The sequence below is a fragment of the Chrysochloris asiatica genome, unplaced genomic scaffold (genome assembly GCF_000296735.1).
Source record: "Chrysochloris asiatica unplaced genomic scaffold, ChrAsi1.0 scaffold00552, whole genome shotgun sequence".
Classification (NCBI taxonomy): domain Eukaryota; kingdom Metazoa; phylum Chordata; class Mammalia; order Afrosoricida; family Chrysochloridae; genus Chrysochloris; species Chrysochloris asiatica.
In genome coordinates, this window is record NW_006409070.1 from 196,554 (window position 1) to 219,279 (window position 22,726).

Here is a 22,726-nt window from a genome sequence, read left to right on the forward strand (position 1 = left end):
GTGGAGGGTCAGAGAAAAAGAGGAAGACCCCTAACGAGATGGATTGACCAGATGGCATCATTGATGGACTCAAGTGTGGCAGCGGTAGTGAGGTTGGCCCAGGATCGGACACTGTTTCATTCTTCTGTGCATGGGGTCGCTATGAGTCGGTTCCGACTCGATGTCACCTGACAACAACAACATGAACATTGTATTATTACACATTGTTTGTCTTTCTTATGTTGAATCACCTTTGCTTGGATTTCTGCCGTAAATCCCAGTTGGTCATGATATATAATCCTTCTACTATGCTGTTGGATTTTGTTTGCTAGTATTTTCCATCTATATTTATAAGTGATACTGCTCTATATTATTTTGTTTTTTTGTGCTCTCAATTTGGCTTGAAATTTATAATTTTTAAAAATCATTGTAAGTAAATGGTTTCTGTTTCATTAATTTTCTCTAAGCTCTTTATGTTTTCTTTTTTATTGATTCTTAAAGTGTATTTAAAATGTTTTTACAACTGCTTTAGTTTTCATTTGCTTTCCTTTCCCTAGTTTTGCAGTTGAATCTTAGCATATTGATTCAAGATACCTCTTCTAATTGAAGTGTTTAATATACATTTTTGAAGCATTACCTTAAATGTAGCAGTTCATGAATTTTCATATGCTGTTTTTATTTTCATTCAGTACAAAATAGTTACAAATTTTTTTGTGTGTGATTCCTTCTCTAATGGGTGACGTATTCCAAAGTGGTGTTTCTTAATTTCCACATATTTGGTCATTTTTAAATACATGTTTCTTATCATTTTACTGTGATCAGCAATTCTGTAGTATTTCAGTCCTTTTGAATTTATTAAGATCGATTTTAGTGGATTACTGTATGACTGTCTAGGTAAATGTTACTTGTATACTTGATTTTTTACTCTAGTTGGGTGGCATACATATGGAATAACATACATGACTCCTGGTCTGGCACTGTAGGGATCAGTATTGGGCTGAAAACCATAAGGTTGGTCATTCAAACACACCAGCTGCTCCTCAGAAACCTTATACAGGCTATTGTGAGTCAGAACCGACTCCACTGCACTTAGCAATAATTGTTTGCATAAGTTTAGGATCAAAACCAATTATTTAAAAAATAATGGCCAATTTTTTTCTAATTTAGATGAAAATTATTAACCCACAAATTTAAGAAGTTCAATAAATCTCATGAATAAAAACCATGAATTAAAAAACCACACTTAGATAAGATACATTCAAATTGCTAAGAATCTATGATAAAGTAAAAAAATTCAATACATAAAGAGAAAATGTTCATTATTTATGGAAATATAAAAAATAAGGATGACAGCTTTGTAAGCCAGAAGACAGCAAAATATCTTTAAGTATTTAAGGAATAATGGTTGACCTAGAATTCTCTATCCAGCAAAGACAGATATGATGGTGTTAAAAAAAAAACAAAAAAACTACATTGACAAATTCTGTTATCATTTAATTCAATTTTCCTATGAACTTTTAAAGCTTACATATATGTAGAATTCTATACTCAGCAAAAATGTCTTTCAAATTTAAAGATAAAATACTTTTTCCAGATCAAAAATGTGATTTCATCACATTTTCCCTCTTCCCAACTCAAAAATATCCACATCCTAATTCTAGCATACTGTGAATTTTTTACCTGAAATAGCAAAAATCACTTAACAAATATGATTAAGTATCTTATAAAGGGAAGATTATCCTGGATTATCTGAGTCCCCCATTGCAATGATAAGGGTCCTGGTGAAGAGGAGGCAGGGTAGTCAGAGAAGATGAAGTGATACAGGAAATAGCAGGAGATGAGGAAATGTGAAGAGAGAAGCAGAGCTTTGAGTGATGTTGCCTTGAGCCATGGAATGCCCACTGAAAAGGTAAGGAATAGATTCTCCAAAAATAATGAATCTTTGCCAATATGTTAAAGCCTTGTGAAGGCCAGTACCAGTCCTAAATCTCTGGAATTAAAATCTGTGTTTTTCTAAACCACTGAATTTAAGTCTTAATTTGTTACATTAGTAATAGAAAACTTACACTGATTTTGGTACGAGGAAGTGATGTGCTACCATAACAACTACATAAAGATGTAGCAGTGATTTTGGAATTAGGAAGTGACCAAAAACTGAAAGGATTTTGAGGGGCATGATAAAAACCCTATTCTTTGAGCAGTTTGTAGGATTATGGATGTTGAAGTCCTTTGATTAGGACTCAGAAGGAGATAAGGATAATGGTACAGAAAATCTGTACTGTTTCAGAGACTACTTGAAGTGTCATCAACAGACTGTTGGGAGAACATGGATGTTAAATGCAGAGCTTGAAAGGGCTAAGAGGGAAATAAAGAGTTCCTTGCTATATAGTTGCATAAAGGTTCGTTAGTGGAACTGAATGAACTTTGTAAGCAATTAATGTGAATATATAGCTGAGGAGATTTTAAGCAAAACATAGACGGTGTGGCTTAATATCTTCTTGCTGCTTATCATAAAATGTGAGATTAAAGACAGATTAATAAATTAAAAAGAACTTTTTCAGAAAGTCCTGACTTTATGATTTTAGAAATTCTTAGCATATCCAGCTTTCAGAAATGATTGATTCACTGTCAAGAACGTGTGCTCTGCCAAGGAAAACAAGGGTATGACTGGACAACATTTTACTACAGCCTCAAAAGAACCAAAAGGTCAGAAATTTAATCACACAGACGGATCTTTAAAGAGATTAGGTATGCATCCCCTCAGCCATCTCAGTAGAAACCAGGAGTAGGGAAATATGGTCCAGGAAAGATCTCTGGAGGAGCCTGTTAGTTATTGGAGTGGATCTCCATGACATGAACAGGAGACACACAAGGTCTTGAGAATATTGTATCAGAAGAAACACTGACAGCTTGGACTGAGAAAGACAGAGACAGAATGCAAAGAAAGCTGACTGCCAGACTCCTAAAATTATATAGGTCTACAATAGAATGATAAAACTATTTGTCTGCAAACTTGTTACCTTCCATGGAAAAAGAAGTTATGACTCAGAGATTGTTCCACGGGCTCAGAGACTGGAACCATGAGTCCAGAGAGTAGGAACATGGGTTAAGAAGTTGAACTGTGAGCCCTACATAATTATTCCCAGGCTTTGGAACCTACTGGAATTTGCCTGGTTGGATTTCAGACTTGTTTGGAACTGGTAGTGCACCTTTCCCAGTGCCCCCCTCCCACACCCTGCCTGCCTGCTTCACTTTTGATAGAGCATGACTGTACATACTTTTATACCTATACCTATATTCCAAAATGATTATTTTATAAAAGAAAGAAGTCAAGCAAATAGAATACATAGTCTTGTTGCATTTATGTAAAAGGCATTCCACTCTACCTTAAGAAATCGAAGGCATTCAGTTCTAGTTTTGTGGGTCAGCAAACCTGCTCCCTAATTAAGTATATGGAGGCAACTCACTCTGTAAGGAGCTGCCTGCCCGAAGGCTCTCAGTTTTACTCCTTCCTTGGGCCAGGAATCCCAGCACTCTGTCTTGTGCTCTTGGTTCTGTTGCTGTTTCTCCTCTGTCACTCTTCTGCTCCTCTGGTCTCATAGTTGTCACCTGCATTGAGGAGGTTCAGCATGCAGGGATCTTGATGTCCAAAGGATTCTCTCCATCCAGCCTCTTCTTTCTTAATGGTACTGAGATCCCCATTCTTTCATCTGAGATGGCTCATTTTAAACCTAAGTGGGTTGGCAAAATGGACCAATTCCCACATTAGGGTTTGATACGCCCTATTGGCATGGGGAGTTGCAAAGACGTTGGCTAGAAGAGTGATCTCAAGTAATCAGTTCTATCCTCAAACTTTGTTATTTTATATGGAGAAAGTTTATAGATGCTTTTCAAATAAAGGTTAAAATAGTAAAATTATTAGCATACATTCCAGTTTATATTTTATTATAATAGTGTTAACTTGTTTCTTCATTGACTCCCTTTGGCTTTAGAGGTATTATAGCTATGAATCCAACAAAGCCTGAGAAAGGACAGGAAGCAAGGTAATATGTATACAGTCCACTGAACTAGTCACCTGTTGGTGGAATTTCAGGGAGAGCTAGTTTGTTGATGGCTTCTGGATTTTTTCAGTGTAGTAGTTGAGTTGTGGTGAATTCATTCAAAGAGAAGACGTTGGGAGATGAGTAAGGAAATAAAGCAGTAATGGACATAAACTGAAATATGTCAGGAAGAGATGGCAGTTAATCAGTTAAGTTCTAACTTAATGGTTTTTGTTGCTTGTGATATTCCCCTGGGAGATACAGTTACCAGTAACATCTCAGGTTGCTTATAATTTGTGTCTGAAAGTACATATGCAAATGACAAGCTGTGGCACACATAGGAAGGAGCTTTGGAATACAAATCTCACTTGAATTTTGCTTTCAGCACCTGCTAGATGTTGACTGAAAGAATCAGAGATGCCCAGGGAAAGACCCCCTTCATAAGAGATATGACTTTTGCTATTGGGGCATTATAAAGAAAAAAAATTGACTGTCAGTTCCTCCTTCTATGACATGCTCGACTAACCCCCTTCCCTCATGAAACATACATACCTGTAATACATGCACTTTTGAGGTTTCAGTTGAGGCTTTGCCTGTATTTGTCATTTTAGCCTGTCTATTTTGCCATGAAAGTTTAGATTAGCCAAGAAGAATAAAAATTCAAACACAGCCATTCTTTAATTGGTCTTTGAGAGAAAACAGCCAGATGAACCGTAAAACTTTGGCTGTACCAAGGAATTCTGTGTATCTTTATGATATTACTTTGTATTTTCTTTTAGTGAGCTTCAATGATCCCATCATTTAAAGAATGCACCTTTAAAATTAAAAGGTAGGAAGGTGAAATAATAGTGCATAAAGGGGTACAATGTCAACAAGGGCTTTCCTGCTTTGGCAACGGCTCACACTCCTGTTGGATCAATTTGTAACAGTCATCTGTATAGTAGCCTGAGCTGAGATGACAGTGTTAGAAAACAGGTAATAGGAAAAATGCATGAGCTCCGCTTTTGAAAATTCAGTTAATCTCAGTTCAGTTAAAGGCATACATCTCTGTGTGAGATGCTGTGAGAAGTTGGACTTGGTTATAGCAGTATTTTTTGGAAGCAGTGATGCCACAAACTTTCCTGACCTAGTTAAGAGTGGCTCAGAGTAGTGAACTAGAAGTCTTCAAGTGGTAAAACTGTTTCCAGGCTAGTGTGCATTATGATGTCACTAGTAGGCAGGGTCCAACACATAGTTTTACAGGCACTATGACCTATTGCTGGAGTTCTGGTGTCGTGCCATAGGATGAACGCAGGACCGTACGGTCGGTTTGAACAAGGTCAGTGGTTCAAATTCACCAGTTGCTCCTCGGAAACTGTATATAGGGTAGCTATGAGTCAGAAGCGACTCAAAAGCACTTAACAACAAACAATCGCTATTGTCAGCTAGTGGACTATGTGATAATATTTAAGTTCCCCTTGTTTCATCCCCCACCCATAGCTTCTGAAATAATTATTATTATTTTCTTAATCTTTTACATTTATTATAGTATGCTGAAAGCCCATTATGGACTTTTAGATCTCAACAAATACGGGCTTGAATTTTAGCCGTACCATTTACTATCTGGGAAATATGGGAAAGATACCTAATTCTCTCTAGGTATTTTAAAAGTATTTTTACTACCTATACTGCCTGTTGCTGTGAGCCCTAACTAAATTAACAGTGAATCTTTTAAAGTCTTAAGCTCTGTGCCTGAGGCATAGTGGTGGTTATGTGCCTTGGAGTCAGTTCGACTCATAGTGACCCTGCATAGGGTTTTAGAGGCTGTAAATCTTTACGGGAGCAGAAAGCCTCATCTTTCTCCCACAGAACAGCTGGTAGTTTCGAACTGCTGACCTTGTGACTTGCAGCCCAATTCATAACCACTACGCTACCAGAGCTCCTTAGTAAAAGTTAATTCCCTCTGCTCTCCAAGTCCCACACATCTTCAACATAGTTCCCCACTCAGTTGTCAGAGCAACTGCTTCAAAATCTGCCTCATGCTTACTGACGTACACTCCAGCACCCACAACTATTATTATAATATGAATCATTCCAGCAATGCAGTTTCCATGTGTAACTGGAATCCTTCAAATCTTCACCTTTAATATGCTTTTATCTGATCTCTTGACTTTCACTTACACTAATGCTCATGAGATTGCCAAGATTATTGACCCGCAAAATTTGCTCTTAGTTTTTTTCACACTGTGTTTACCAAGAAAAATGTGACTCTAAAGTATCCTAGACAATTATTAGGTGACAACTTCCTAACTTTTAAGATTCCAGTTGCTACTCAAAACCAAAGGCGGTGCCTACCACCTTCCGATAAAGTTTACCTAATGTAGGATGGTTATTATATTCACAATCAGAGCAAGAGAAAATCTGGTATTTGCAATGATCTGTGCCTTCTTTTTACCACCCTCTTGATTGGAGCTTTTGTGATGCAGCTACCATGATCAAAAAGAAAAAGGTTTTTTTTTAGCCATTTATTAAAGCCCACTAGAGGCCACTGTCTTCACAGCTTCCCTCACCATTGTCAAAGGTCCGAAAAGGAGACAGCTGTGAAGTTGAGAGTGCTGTGTGGTACCAGCTGTGATTTTTAAGTTCTCCTGGTTTTCAGTTCTTCATGAAACTAAAACTGTCACCCCTGCTTGATTTTTCACCTGCTAAGTTAAACCCCTAAGGAGCTCTGGTAGTGCAGTGGTTACGAATAGGGCTGTGAACCACAAGGTCAGCAGTTCAAAACTACCAGCTGTTCCGCGGGAGAAAGATGAGGCTTTCTGCTCCCATAAAGATTTACAGCCTCAAAAACCCTGTACAGGGTCGCTATGAGTCGGAACCGACTCCATGGCACACAGCCACCACCAAGATAAACCCCTGCCTTCTGTCCTTTGCATATTTTGTGTGAACAGAATATACATTATTAAAACAAAAATAAATTAAGTAAAATGCAAATAAAAACAAACAGAAGGATGTAGAACACTGTCTTTGAGACCTCTACTATGTCAGTTGACTTATATAATTTTAAGTTTGTATTAAAGCATAATATAAAGATACACATAAAATTAAAAATAATTATGACATAGGACCTGTGGTAGGCTGGGTAATGGTCTTCCAAAATATCCAAATCATAATTCCTGGAATCTGTGCATGTTATCTTAAATGGCAAAAGGGACTTGCAGATTTGATTTAGGGCTTTGCAGATTTAAGGTAAGGCTTTTGATATGGGGAGATTATCTTGCAATATCTAGGTGATTCTTAAATGTAATATCAAGAGAACAACAAAGGAAAATTCGAACAGAAGGAAGAAGACAGTGAAACGACAGAAGCAAGATACTGAGTTTGCTGGCTTTGAAGATGGAGGAGGGGACCCTAAGCTATGGAAGACAATGAATGACAACAAGAAATGCTGGTAGCCTCTTGAAGCTGGAATCGACACTGAACAGCTTCTTCTCTGGAGCTTCCAGAAGGAACCAGTCCTACTGTCTCCTTGATACTAGTCTAGTGAAACTGCTTTAGATTTCTAGAACTATAATATGTTTGCATCATTTTAAGCCACCAAGCTTGTAATTACTGGCACAGTACCAAAGAAAACTAATGCAACATGTATGTTAACAGTCCTCATACATCTGTCAATTTATTGTACTGTGGTGGCTTGCAAGTTGTTGTGATTCTAGAAGCTATGCTACTGGTTTTCAAATGCTGGACAGTTCATCTGTGGTAAATAGGTTTCAGCAGAGCTTGTAGAATAAAAAAGATTGAGAAGAAAGAATGTTACTGTTTGAAGTGCCATCAAGTTGGTTCCAACTCATAGCTACCCTGTATAGGATTTCCAAGGAGCAGCTGGTGGGTTTGAACTGCCAACTTTGTGGTTCACAGACCAGTGCTGATCCTACAGCACCACACCAGGAGTCCAGCCATCACATTAGGGGTGAGGTAATTAATTGTTTGACCAAATATAGCAGGCTAGTTTTTTAAGTTGATAATTTTGTATGACCCATGGATAATGTTATACATTTTGGTATAATAAAGTCCTTGGAGTCCTGATGTGGCGCTCTGGGTTAATGCACCAGACTGCAAAAGCCTTTTGAACTGCAAGGTTGGTGGTTCAAGCTCACCGGCTGCTCCTCGGAAACCCTATACAGGGTCACTATGGGTTGGAATTGACTCGACTGCACTTAACAACAACAATGACAAACCTGGCTTAGAATGACAAATTGAAGAGGAATGGTGTCACATTCATTGTCCCCCCAAAGTTTCAAGATCTGTCTTGAAAGAGTAATGAAAATTGAACATACTTGGAAACAATCCTGTAGACCAGTGCACCATGGAAGCATCAGTCTCCATGAGCTGAAACCAGAAGAACTAGATGGTGCCTGGCTAGCATGACCAACTTCTCTGAAAAGGAATCACATGAGAAGGTTCTGGATAGAGTGGAAGAAAATCTGGAACAAAATTCAAACTCATAAAAGCCAGGCTGGTTGGTCAGATAGAGATTGGTGACACCCTGAGACTGGACTTTAGTCACTGCAAATCCTATGTGGCACCAACCATTCTTCCCCCAGCACACTCGCTCCACACTATTGGGCACTGGTCATACAGAAATCAAAGCCTATACTCACAGTTATGGGGTTTCTTAGGGAGGTTAACAGGTTACACTCTGGGGTCACAAATACTCAGGGTACAGTTGTTTCAGGCACCTGCTGATAAACGCCGATAGAAAACCACTCCACCATATGTCTCAGCCTTCAAGCACTTGGCTCTAGCTCCATGGGCCAGCAAACCTTGCTCTCCCACTTAAGTGTTTAGATGCTCCCCACTCTATCACCAAGCTTCCTGCCCAAAGTCACTCAGCTTTCTTTGTAGACTGGCAGTTCACTGCTCTGTGTCATGCTCTGGTTTTTGGTTATGTTGTTGCTGCTCCTCTGCCACTCCTCCAGTGTTACAGCTTAGGAGGTTCAGTGCTTAGGGATCACGGGGTCCAAAGGACATGCTCGATTCTTCTCTCTTCTTTTTTGACGGTAGTGAAATCCCCACCTCCTGCTTTGAGATGTCTCATTTTATACTCAGGTTAGTGGTTCATGTTTTTTACAATCACAGTGAACTCTGTTAATATCCACATCTGAATCATGCCATCCTATTAGTAGCTTTTCCCACCATCTCTTACCCAGACCCCGCAGAGCAGAATGCAGTTTGGTGGGAGTTACAGACTATGGCTAGAAGAGACATTAGACAATTCACTACACCGCAGTCACCATTGAGCTCTGGACTTGAACTCATCTCCATTGTGCAATTTTCAGCACAGTGATTGATAGGCATATGGTGGAGACAACAGTATTAGTGAGGTATGCACACCACAGAGTCATCAACCATTGGATTTCAAAAGGGAAGCATTTACTTAGTGAAAAAATTCAGAAGGATTGAGAAAGGAGAAGGAATGGAAACAGGAAATAAAGGAGGACATGGGATAGGAGATGTCATATTGAGGGGATTACAGTCATTCAGATGAAGTGTATGGTTTGTTGGATGTAAAGCTGGTGTGTTGCTCTGTAAACCCTCATGCAATTCACAATAAAAAGTAGAAAAAAAAAAGATCTATCTTGAAATACACTGCTGTAATAGCTATCTGTAATAAGATAATATCTATAAGCCTGTAAGGAAATTTAATGATGATTAAATTGAAGACTTCTACCAATTTCTTCAAGGAGCTCTGGTAGTGTAGTGGTTATGAATTGGGCTGTTAATCTCAAGGTCAGCAGTTCGAAACTACCACAGGAGAAAGAGGAGGCTTTCTGCTCCCGTAAAGATTCACAGCCTCTGAAACCCTGTACAGGGTTGCTATGAGTCGGAACGAACTCCACGGCAGACAACAACAACAACCACCAATTTCTTCAGTCTGAATTTAATTAAACATGCAGTCAAGATGCATGGATAATTAGCGACTGGAATTTGAAATTTAGTAACAAAGAGAAAGGAACATTAGTTGGAAAACATAGCCTTGGTTATAGAAATGATGCTGGAGATTGCATGATAGCATTTTGCAAGACCAATGACTTATTCATTGTAAATGCCGTATTTTTCATCAACATAAACAGCACCAGATGGAACACACAGGGATCAAATGGATTAGCTCTGTGGGAAGAGACAATGGAACTCAGTAGCATCAGCCAAACAGGCCCAACAACTGACTTTGGAATAGACTACCAATAGATCGTATGGAAGTTTAGGCAGAAGACGAAGAAAATTAAAAACTAGTCCATGAGAGTCAAAATATAACCTTGAATATATCTCACCTGGATTTAGAGACCATCTCAAGAATGGAGTTAATTCGCCTGGTGTTGTGCTGTGGGATAAGCGCTGGACTGCAAGGTCAGTTTGAACTACAAGATATGCAGTTCAAACTCATCGTCTGCTCCTTGGAAACCCTATACATGGTTGCTATGAGTGGGAACTGAGTTGATGACACTTATAGACACTAATGATCAAAAATCAGAAAAGTTGTAGGATGACATTAAGAACATCGTACATGAAGGAAGCAAAAGGCCATCACAAAGATAGGAAAGAAAGAGAAGACCAAAGTGGATGTTAGAAGAGATTCTGAAAGTTTTTCTTGAATATACAGTGCTTGTGGTAGTGGTGTGCTATGGAGTCAGTTCTGACTCATAGTGACCCTGAATAAGTTTTCCAAGGCTATAAATCTTTATGGGAGCAGAAAGCCTCATCTTTCTCCCATAGTTTCAAACTGCTGACCTTGAGGTTAACAGCCTGTCTTGTAACAACTACACTACCAGAGCTCCTAGTGAATGTGATGTAGCTAAATCTAAAGGAAGAAATGAGGAAATCAAACGGCTAAATAGAAAATTTCACAGGGAAGTTCAAGAAGATAAAGTCAAATATTACAATGAAATGTGCAAAGACCTGGAGTAATAAAACCAAAAGGGAAGAAGATACTCAACATTTTTCAAATTGAAAGAACTGAAGAAAAAATTCAGTTCTCAGGTTGCAGTATTGAGAGTCCTGGTGTGGCACAGTGGGTTAATGTGCCAAATTGCAAAGCTGTTTGAACTGCAAGGTCGGTGGTTCAAGCTCACTAGCCGCTCTTCGGAAACCCTATACCGGGTTGCTATGGGTTGGAACTGATTCGATGGCACTTAACAACACCAACAATGGACAAAATAACAATTAATCCAGGAAGCATCAAAAGAAGATGGAAGAAATACATAGTTATATCACTAAAAAGATTGGCTATTTTCCAAAACTACCACCATTTCATGAGGTAGCATATGATCAAGAATCAATGGTACTGAAGGAAGACGCCCAAACTACCCTAAAGACAGTAGCTAAATACAAAGCTCTGGGAATTTATGGATTACCAATAGAAATATTTTACTATAATAATGAAGCACTGGAGGTGCTCACTTGTCTATGTTAAGATTTTTGGAAGACAGCTACCTGGCCATCCTATTGGAGGATATCCATATTTGTGCCCATTCCAAAGAGAGATGAATCCATATCCTGTGGAAATCATTGGATAGTATCCTTAAGGTAGCATGCAAGTAAAATTTTGTTGAAGATTATTAAACAATGGTTGCATCAATATATCAGCAGGGAGCTGGCAGAAATTCAAGCCAGATTCAGAAGAGGACTTGGCATGAGATATAATATTGCTGACATCAAATGTGGCTTGACTGAAAGCAGATAAAATAGCAGAAAGATGTTTGCTTATGACAAGACATTCAATGGCATAACTTATAGCAAATTAGGATAATATTGTGAAAAACAGGAATTACAGAATGTTTAATTGTGCTCATGCTGAAGTTGTACATAGAATAAGACAGTTGTAAGAACAGAACTTATTCAACCTGTATGCTGAGCAAATAATCCGAGAAGCTGGGTTATAAGAAGAAAAATGTGACATCAGGATTGGAGAAAGACTCTTTAACAACCTGCGATATGCAGCTGATACAACCTTGCTTGCTGAAAGTGAAGAGGACTTGAAATATTTACTGATGAAGATCAAAGAGAACAGCCTTTGGTATGGATTGCATCTCAATGTCAAGTAAACAAAAATCCTCACCACTGGACCAATAAACAACATTGTTATCAATGAAGAAAAGATTGAAGTTGTCAAGGATTTCATTCTTCTTGTATCAACTATTAACACTCATGGAAGCAGCAGTCAAGAAATCAAGTGACGTATTGTGTTAGGCAAATCTGCTGCACAAGACCTTTTTAGTGTTGAAGAGCAAAGATGTCAGTTTGAGGACTAAGGTATGCCTGACCCAAGCCATGGTATTTTCAATAACCTTCTATGCATGTGAAAGCTGGAGAATGAATAAGAAAGACTATAGAAGAATTGATGCATTTGAGTTATGGTGTTGGAGGAGAATATTGAAAGTACCATGGGCTGCCAAAAGAATCAACAGATCTGTGTTGGAGGAAGTGCAGCTAGAGTGCTCTGCTCCTTGGAGTCTAGGATGGCCACACTTCCATCTCTCATACTTCAGGCATATTGTCAGGAGGGACCAGCCACTGGAGAAGGATATCATTTTTGGTAAGGTAGAGGGTCAGAGAAAAAGAGGTATATCCCCAGAGAGGTGGATTGGCAATAGGGCAGCATCAATGGACTCAAGTGTGGCAATAATAGTGAAGTTGGCCCAGGGCCGGGCAGTGTTTCGTTTTGTTGTGCATAGGGTCGCTATGAGTCGGTACTGACTCGATGGCACCTAATACCAACAACAAAGAACAGAACAAGGGGATTCTTCACAATTTAATATCAGGATAGGTGTGATTTATGGTTATATTCATTCACCATATTTATACAGCTTGTTTGCTGAACAAATAATCCACGAAGTTGGACTATGTGAAGAAGACTGTGGCATCAGAATGGAAAGAAGGCTCATTAACATTCTGTGATATGCATACGACATAACTTTGCAGAAACAGAAGATAACTTGAAGCACTTGCTGATGAAGATCAAAGAGTACAGCCATCAGTATGGATTACAGCGCAATGTAAAGAAAACAAAAATCCTCACAACTGCACTGATAAACAACATTATGATACAAGAAGAATAGATTGAAGTTGGTAAGAACTTCATTTTACTTGGATCCACAATCAATGGCCAAAGAAGCAGCAGTCAAGAAATCAAATGACATATTTCATTGGGCAAATTTGCTGCAAAAGACTTCTTTAAAGTGTAAAAGAGCAAGGATGTCACTTTGAGGACTAAACTGTGCTACCTGACTCATGACATGGTGTTTTCATTCATCTCATATGTATATGACATGTGAACAGTGAATAAGGAAGACTGAGGAATAATTTGTGCATTTGAATTTTGGTGCTGGTGAAGAATATTCAAAGTAACATTGATTGCCAGAGGAACAAACAAATCTGACCCAGAAGAGGGACAGCCTGAATGCTCCTTGCAAGCAAGAATGGCGAGACTTCATCACACCTACTTTGGACATGTTATCAGGAGGAATCAGTCTCTGGAAAAGGACATCATGGTTGGTAAATGGAAAAGGACATCATGCTCGGTAAAGTAGAGAGAGGACCAATGAAAAAGAAGAAGACCCTTAATGAGATTACTTTGAACAGTGACAGCAGTAGTGGGTTCAAACATGACAATTGTGAGGCTGATGGGGGATAGGGCAGTGTTTTGTTCTGTTGTGCACAGGGCCCTTCTGGGTTGGAGCTGATTGAGAGCACTTAACAACAACAACAACAACAACAACAACATTTATCTGTTGAAAAGAATATAGGCCAACACTAGTCCTGAGAGCAATGTTAAATAGAAACAATGCGTAGGTAGTCATCTGCTCTTTTTGCTTTATTTGTGACATCAGGTTAATAAAGAGCGACTGCCAGCTTGATGCGTCTGTCATTTCCAACTCCTTGTCACCCACTTTATTACAAAACCATCTAGAGAGCAAGTCTGCTATTGTCGAATTTTAGACTTTTCTTGTGAATCCTACTCAATTGAATCCCGCTTGCAAGCATCATTTTATGATGGAGACAGCTTGTCCAATTGTGACAGCTAAAGAAAGCTTGGTGCTGACAGATTCCGACCCCCACGTTAACCTCCATATCTCTTACATAAGTTTTGAGAAGTGGCTGACTCTCTTAGTGATTGCCCAGTCAGCTCATTCTTCTTCAGGTGAATGACTCACAGCTGTGTATGCATTCTTTTGGGAACATTTCCCCACACGTACACAGTTTCTGAGTCATGGTGATAAGGCCTTCTAAACAACACATTACAGATAGTCCCCAGGTTACAAACTTGTAACTTATATATAAACATGCTTTTGAATGAATCCTTGTGAAGCCTATTACATTACAATTTTGAGATATGTACAATGGTTCATAATAACAAATGGGATACTACTTTGCAATGTGCACCAAAACATTATTATATTAGTACTATAGTATTCTGTTAAAGATGTGTTGGTGTATCCAGAATGGTTTCTTTAATGTTTTTCTGTAAAGAAAGGTACACTATATACTATACCAGGGTAAGTAAAAAAAAAACATAGTTCCAGTTCATACATGCACAGGTTCATTCCGATGATAGTGTTTAGCATGTCTCTGTGAGCAGTAGATGATTGCAGACAGATTCTCTCAGTAACACACCTGTCTTAGTCTTATTAGGATGTCTTCTTAAAAAAAAAAAAAAAGATCCAATTAAAACTGGCTTCTAAGGGCATCCGCTGGGCCAGTTCAGTTCAAAGCAGAGAGATCAGCTCAGAAGGTGATGGAGGTAACTGGTTTTTTTTGGGATTCCCAAAGAAGTAAGCTTAATAGATTTTTTTGGAAGGACACTGGACAATAATGGGTCTTATGAAGAAGTCTTAAGAAAATTGAAGACTGCTTTGGTGAGGAAAAGTCTAGGAAAGCTTTGCTGAGAAATTTGTTTACACCTTCCTTTGAGGGTAGCAAGGGCTGCCCTATAGGAGTTTCATTGGAAAAACTTAGCGTAGTGGTTATGAATCGGGCTGCGAACCTTAAGGTCAGTGGTTTGAAACTACCAGCCGCTCTGCGGGAGAAAGATGAGGCTTTCTACTCCCGTAAAGATTTACACCCTCGGAAACCCTGTACAGGGTCGCTATGGGTCGGAACCGACTCAATGGCACTTAACAACAACAACAGTCTACCCTATAGCTCTGATCTTGCCCCTTCAAACTTTGTTTTGTTCCCCAAACTCAAAGAGCATTCAAAAGGAACACAATTTGAGTCCCTTGAGGATACCAAAATTCCCAAACTGCTGTTTTGATGTAGTGTAAATTGAAGAGCAGAGTTCTTTGGGAAAATGTTGTTGTTGTTGTTAAGTGCTTTTGAGCCGATTCCGACCCATAGTGACCTGGTATAGGGTTTCCATGGAGCATCTAGTGAGCTTGAGCTGCCGACACTGCGGTTCAAACTGACTTTGCAGTCCAGCACATTGGTCCACAATGCTGCATGGAAACAGTCCTCAGAAGTGTATGCATCTTGAGGGAGGATATGTTGATAAATGCTATATCACATTTTGATATTTTTATTTAATAAAGGTTTCTGTGATTTCGTAACAATACATTTTTACTTACCCTCATATATTAGGACAAACGTTTGACTAACTGATGTTGTTAGTTTTGTCCAGTTGGTTAGGACCCATAGCGACCTTATGCACAACAGAAGGAAATGCTGCCTCATCCTGCATCATTATCACAATTATCACCAAGTTTACACCCTTTGCTGCTATCACTGTATCGGTCCATCACGTTGGGGGTCTTCCTCTTTTTCTCTGTCTACTTTACCAGTGTGGAGCCCATGACATGCTGGTTTAAAAGGATGGCTGATACAGGGCTTAAGCCTACTGGAACCTAACCCCAGTGTCATATGCATATGAATGGGGGTGAGTCCAAGGAAGAAGACAAGATTGAACTTGAGTGTTTTAAAAGGTTTATGTGCTTGACTGCCTTGTGGGTATTGGTTTCTCCTGCTTATTATAATAAAGTAGAGTCCTAGTGTGGTGCTGTAGGATACTGTACTGGACCACAGTGTTGGTTTGGACCACAATGTCTACAGCTCAGACTTACTGGCTGCTCCTTGGAAGTCCTATACAGAGTTGCAACTGACTCCATAGCAGTTAACAACAACAACTACTACTTGACCAAGCATGATGTCCTTCTTCAGGGACTGGTCCTGTCAGAACTGTGAGAGATGAAGACGAAGTCTTGCCGTCCTGACATATAAGGAGCATTCTGGCTATACTTCATCCAATACAGATTTCTTTGTTCTTTAGGAAGTCCATGGTACCTCTCCCTTCCCAGGTTTCCTTTCACAAAACAAAAACAAAAACAAAAACAAACAAACAAAAAAACTGTAAGAGGGGAGAAGGCAGGAGGCAGACAAGCCAAGGCTGGGTTCATATTAGAAAGGGTCAAGGTGATGAGGAACAAGTGTTCGGGTCCCAAGGGAGGACTGTTCCGGGCCTGGAAGGAGGTCAATAGCCTAGAAACCTGGTTTCCCACACACAGACCCCTGGATGTACCCCAGAAGGGCTGGGCGTGCTGTTGGGGCTCCCCCAGGACCATGGTGTCCCAGGCAGGCAAGGACCATCAGGACACTTCTCTGCTGATCAGCCATCAGCTTCTTCAGAAAGGGCTCCAGCAGGTCCTTGTCCCTGATGCCCACAAACTTGTCTACCATGTCCCCATTATTGATGGCCAGCATAGTGGGCACAGCAGACACCTTATACTCAATGGAGTTTGCCTTGGCCATCACGACCTTCCCATGCTGGTTGGCCACTACCTTCTCTAACCTTAGCTCCAGGATCGTGCTGGGGCCACACCACTGTGTATGGAAATCCTCAACCACTGGGGTTTCACTGTTGATAGCTTGGTTCTAAACATCAGTCCCATCCTGGATGGTGGTATGTCATCCAGTCTGGGCTGGGTGTTACTGCCAGGCCACCAGGATGGCACTGTCAATCTGGATGGCTCCAGATGTGAGGGGTGCCCATCGACCCTGAGGGGGCTTCCTAGAGTTGACAGAGTACAGAAACCTCCTCAGAAGTCACGGAGCCATCACCTTGCATCTTAAGCAGAAGGATACACAGATGGATCCTCTCTGCTCATCAAGGGCGTGCCTGACCTGATGTCAATTCCTTAGGGCTAATTCTATTAATGTCACTTCCCGAAACTGGGAACCAGAAGCACATTTCTCCGTGCCTTGAAAGGTGGGTCAGATTTTCTGACAATGAGATTGTGGAGAGAAACCACTGCTAAAGGACTTAGATGTTGATGGGGGACTGGAAGAAAGAACCCATGGTACTTTTTAAATAATCTTCTCCAACAACATAACTCAAATGCAACAATTCTTCTATTGTCTTCCTTATTCATTGTCCAACTTTAACGTGCATATGTTATTGTTGTTGTTAAGTGCTGTCAAGTTGGTTCAGACTGACAGGGACCGTATATAGGGTTTCTGAGGAGCAGCTGGTGAGCTTGAACCGCTGACCTTGTGGTTCAAACCGCCCTTGCAGTCCAGTGCATTAACCTGCAGCACCACACCAGGACTTCATGGATTGAGTCAGGCATGCTTTCGTCCTCAAACTGACACATTTGATTTTCAGCACTTTAAAGAACTCTTGTGCAGTTTTGTCTAATGCAATATTTTTTTTTGATTTCTTGATTGCTGCTTCCATGACTGTTGATAGTGGATCCATGTTAAATGAAGTCTTTTGACAACTTCAGTCTTTTCTCCATTGCTCATGATGATATTTATTAGTACAGTGGTGAGGATTTTCTTTTTTTTCTTTACATTGAGGTGCAACCCATACTGAAGAATGTGGTATTTAATCATCATTAATAACTATTTTAAATCCTCACAGGTTGTTAATGAGTATTCCTCTATTCCTGATGCCATGTTTTTTTCATATAATCCATTTTCTAGGATTATTTGCTCAGCATACAAAGTGAATGTTGTTGCTTTTGTTAAGCGCCATCGAATCAGTTCCAACCCATAGAGACTCTATATAGGGTTTTCAAGAAGCCGCTGGTGAACTTAAACTGCTGACCTTGCAGTTCATAGAGACTTTGTAGTCCAGTGCATTAACCCACAGCACCACACCAGGACTACACAAAGTGAACAAGTATGGTGAAAAACTACAACCCTGGTGCATCCTTTTTAGATTTTAAACCATCCAGTATCCCCTTGTTCTGTTCAAACGACTTTCTTTTCATCTATGTACAGTTTCTTCATGAGCACAATTACATATTCTAAATTTCCCCTATCTGCAATGTAGCCTATAGCTTGTCATGATCCACACAATTGAAAGCCTTTGTATAGTCAGTAAAGCACAGGTAAACATCTTTCTGATGTTCTTTGCTATCAGCTAAGATCCATTTGACATCAGAAATGATATCCTTCATTCCATGTACTCATCTGAATCTTGCTTGAACCTCTGTCCATGTATTGTCATAGCCATTTTGTATTATCTGTAGCAAAATTTAATATATATGTGATGATTATATTATCCAAAATTTTCCCCATTCATGTGGGCCACCTCTCTTTGTAATGGACACAAATACGGATCTCTTCTAGTCTGTTGGCCAGGTAGCTGTCATCCGAATTTCTTGGCATAGATAAGTAAGTGCCTCCAGTGCTGCATCAGTTTGCCGACAGATTTCAGCTTGTAGTCTTATCAATTTCCAGACCCTTATTCTTTGTCAATGCCTTCTGTGCAGCTTGGACTTCTTCCTTCAGTACCATTGATCAGATGCTACTTCTTGAAATGGTTGAACATCCACCATTTCCTTTTGGTACAGTGACTTTGTGTATTCCTTCCACTTTTTGACTTTTTTTTTTTTTTACATCAATCAATATTTTGCTTACGTTGTGCCATCGAGTCAGTTCTGACTTGCAGCAACTCTGTCCACAGAACCCTTCAATATTGCAAGTCAAGGCTTAAATGTTTCTTCACTTCTTTCAATTTGAGAAATGTGAAGCATGTTTTTCCCTTTTGGTATTCCAACTCTAGTTCTTTGCATATTTCATTATAATACTTGACTTTGTCTTTTCAAGATGCCCTTTGAAATTGTTTGTTTAACTCTTTTACCTTTTTGTTTTACTTTATTTAGTATATCTGCATTGGAGAGCAAGTTTCAGAGTCTCTTGTGACATCAGTTTTGGTATTTTCCTTCTTGTTTGTCTTCTTTCTTTTGTTTTCTTCCTGTGTGATGTTCTTGATGTCATCCACAACTTTTCTAGTCTTACATCATTAGTGTCTAAGGCATCAAATTTGTTCTTAGTAAATTCATGTGGTATATGGTCAAGGTTATATGTTGGCTTTTGTGGATTTGTTTTCACTTTTTTCAGCTTCAACATGAACTTACATATGAACAATTCATGGTCTGTTCCATAGTCTGCCCCTGACCTTGTTTTGGCTGATGATATGAAGTTTTTCTGCCATCTGTTTCCACAGATGTAGTCAGTTTGATTTCTGTGTATGCCATCTGGATATGTCTTTTATCTTATTTAGAAAAAGTATCAAACATGCAATCAAGACATATTGATAATTATTGGTGATTGGAATGCAAAGATTGGAAACAAAGAGGAATAATCAGTAGTTGGAAAATATGGCCTTGGTGATAGGGATGATGTTGGAGATCGTATAATCGAATTTTTCAAGGCCAAGAACATATTCCTTGAAAATACCTTTTTAAACAAGTGTTGTTGGTGTTGTTAAGTGCCATTGAGTCAGTTTTGACTCATAGTGACCCTGTAGAGGGTTTCCTATTAGCAACTTATTAGCTTGAACTGCCGACCTTGCAGTTCAAACCCACATTGCAGTTCAGTACATTCACCTGCAGTGTCATACCAACTGACATTAGATAAGAGCTATTAAACTTTAGGCAGACTTAGGCAGGAATGTAACTCATTCGTAATCTGGAACTGGAACTGTATTTTCTTCAACAATCTAGTTTGGATAACTCTATTTCAAAAACGTCTCAGAGAGCTGGTAGGAGGGAGCCGAATGGGTACTGCTGCTTACCTAGTTGTTACAGCATTTTTCTGTTGCTTTAATTTTAGTTCCCTGCTGCACTTTGTTCCTGTGCAATAATGGATGCTCTGTTAGGTGCTCATTTTACCACCCACAAATCACCTTTTATTCTAGATCAAAAGCAAAGGAAATTTCCTTCTACCCAGAAACCTGGGGTTGTTAAATATTTAATGTTAGGAGTTAGAATGTATACTTTTTGGAGGGTTGAAAATGTGATTTTCCTTTTGCTGTCCCATTTTATTAAATAGGAGCTTTCTATTAGTGCATCACCTCTTATGACTCCCCCCCCCCCCCCCCCCCAATAACATACTGATTGGAATATTGCGTTACCTTTTGGGTGACATTTGATTGACATTGCTAAAAATAGTCATTTGTTTAAATTTTCTCATCTTTGGAAGATAATTTTATGACTTCTGAATGGCACATCCCAGAATGAAGTCAAGTAAGGTTGCAATACTGATCTTTGGGAATATAGCACTATCAGCCTCTAAGGGCATATGATGCATTCAAGCCTGGGTTCACAGTAAGGGTTCTTACCTCTGTGCCAGGTTGAAGTCATCAGTCTTTGTTTTCTAACACTGAAGAGCTGTTGAGGAGAAAAATTCATGGTCTCTTTTGATTTAAAATTACAAAAACAAAAACTAGTTGCTGTCAAGTCAGTTTTGTTTATGGCATTCCCATATGCATCATATGTTCCATAGGGTTTTCAGTGACTGATTTTTCAGAAGTAGGTTGCTTGCTTCTGAGGTGATTCTGGGTAGACGCCTCGCTGTTGATTAGCAGCTGAGCGTTAACCGCTTTAGCCTCTCTTCTGGTAAGGGTCTATATTAATTTATTGCTCTGCAACTATATTACTAGTCATTTAGCAGATTCTAGCAACTCATATATTACCTCACAGTTTCTGTGGGTCAGGATCCTCAGACAGACTGAGCTTGGTGCTCTGTTTCAGGCTCTCATTAATTGTGATCAAGGTGTCAGCCCCATTAGTGGTGCAGCTAGGGGAGAACCTTTCTAAGCTGATTTGGTTGTTGCACTATCAGACTGAGGGCCTCACTCAGTTCCTTGTTGACTATCCTCACTTTCTTGACTAAGTACCAATGTTCTTTGCCACATGAACTTCTCTACTGAGTAGTTACTTCATCAAAGTTAAAAGGGAGAGAGTCAATAGAGAGACTTTGCTAGGAAGCTGGACCTTCCAATCTATGTAAGATGTCCATGTCAGTGACATTCCATCACCTTTGTTGTAGTCTACTGACTAGAAGCAAGTCACAGGTCTACACCCAAGGGAAAACAATTATATAACAGCATGCATATCAGGATCCAGGATCATTGAGGGTCATAGAGTCTGTCTGCCATAGGTTTCCAACAGAGAAGGAAGTTATGAGATTACTGAGAATTCTAATTTTTAGCTTACCCAAGAATATTCATGAGTATGAATTGTCATTTTAAATTTAGGAAAATTATGTAACAATACATTACAAGGAATAATAATTTTAACCATGCCTGACATGTTGTTGCTGTTGTTAAGCGCTGTTGAGTTACCTCTGACTCATAGAGACCCTGTATAGAGTTTCCGAGGAGCAGCTGGTGAATTTGAACCACCCCAACCTTGGGGTTCAAGTTGGCCTTGCAGTCTAGTGCATTATTCCACAGCGCCACACCAGGACATCTGTATGGCTTGTTGTTGTTGTTTACTGCTGTAGAGTTCGTTCCAATTCATAGCGACCCTGTATAGGGTTTCTGAAGAGTGCCTGGTGAGCTTGAACCACCAACACTGTGGTTCAAATGAATTTGCAGTCCAGTGCATTAACCTGCAGTTCCTAAGGAATAAAACTGATGTTATGTTTACAAGTCCCTTTGTCCATAAGAAACTCACGACAGCTCTGTGAAGAAGATAAAGAAGACATTTTCACGTTAGAGAAGTAGAAAATCATGGTAACAAAAGTAGTCACTGCTAAGACTGGGCTTCACATTTGATGCCCTTTCTGCCATACTTTTTCTCTTGGTTTCTTTGGAGATGTGAAGACCCTGCCATGAAATTCCAGCAGACCCAAGGCAGACTGGCTTTATCAAGCCCTTTATGCCAAAGTACAGTTATGGGATTCTTTTGCCTTTTAGTTTTACTTAAAAGTCTAAGCTTAAAGGCTATGGTTTCCAGAGTCAAGTATTTTTGTTACGATTTATTAAACACTGTAGTGCCCTGCCCTACATCCTCTCATCCCTACCATGTCTCTTTTTCCTATTATCTGGATATTTATCTTTTATGTCTCTAACCTGTTTGTTTTGCTACTTCTTAAATTTTTAGTTCTGGGTATCATATGTTGACTTTCCACTACGTAAGACGAAGACTTACCTCTCATAAGCTCTCCTGCTCCACCATTGCAGTATACCACACAATCACACAGTTGTATGTACACATATGTCCTACCACAATCCCTCCAATAAATTGACAGCAAATTTAGGCTAGAGTATTTTTGTGTTTATTATGCCTGTTGACAGACATTATTTCTGAAGTTTACTGAGCCATATACTAAATTCAGGTGACTTTTACAATTTGTGGTTTGTTTTCTTCTGGAGTTATTAGCTATCTTTTTTTACATTGAGATTTGTTTTATATATATATATATATATTGTTGTTGTTAAGTGC

At 39.4% G+C, this 22,726-nt stretch overlaps 1 protein-coding gene and 1 pseudogene across 1 annotated transcript in view; one reads left to right on the forward strand and one right to left on the reverse strand.

Moving 5' to 3' along the window:
* The window catches only part of LOC102842734 (ankyrin repeat and sterile alpha motif domain-containing protein 1B-like), a 214,680-nt gene that overhangs the window by 121,577 nt on the left and 70,377 nt on the right, over window positions 1-22,726 (forward strand). The window lies entirely within an intron of this gene.
* Window positions 16,527-17,084, reverse strand: LOC102842356 (annotated as a pseudogene).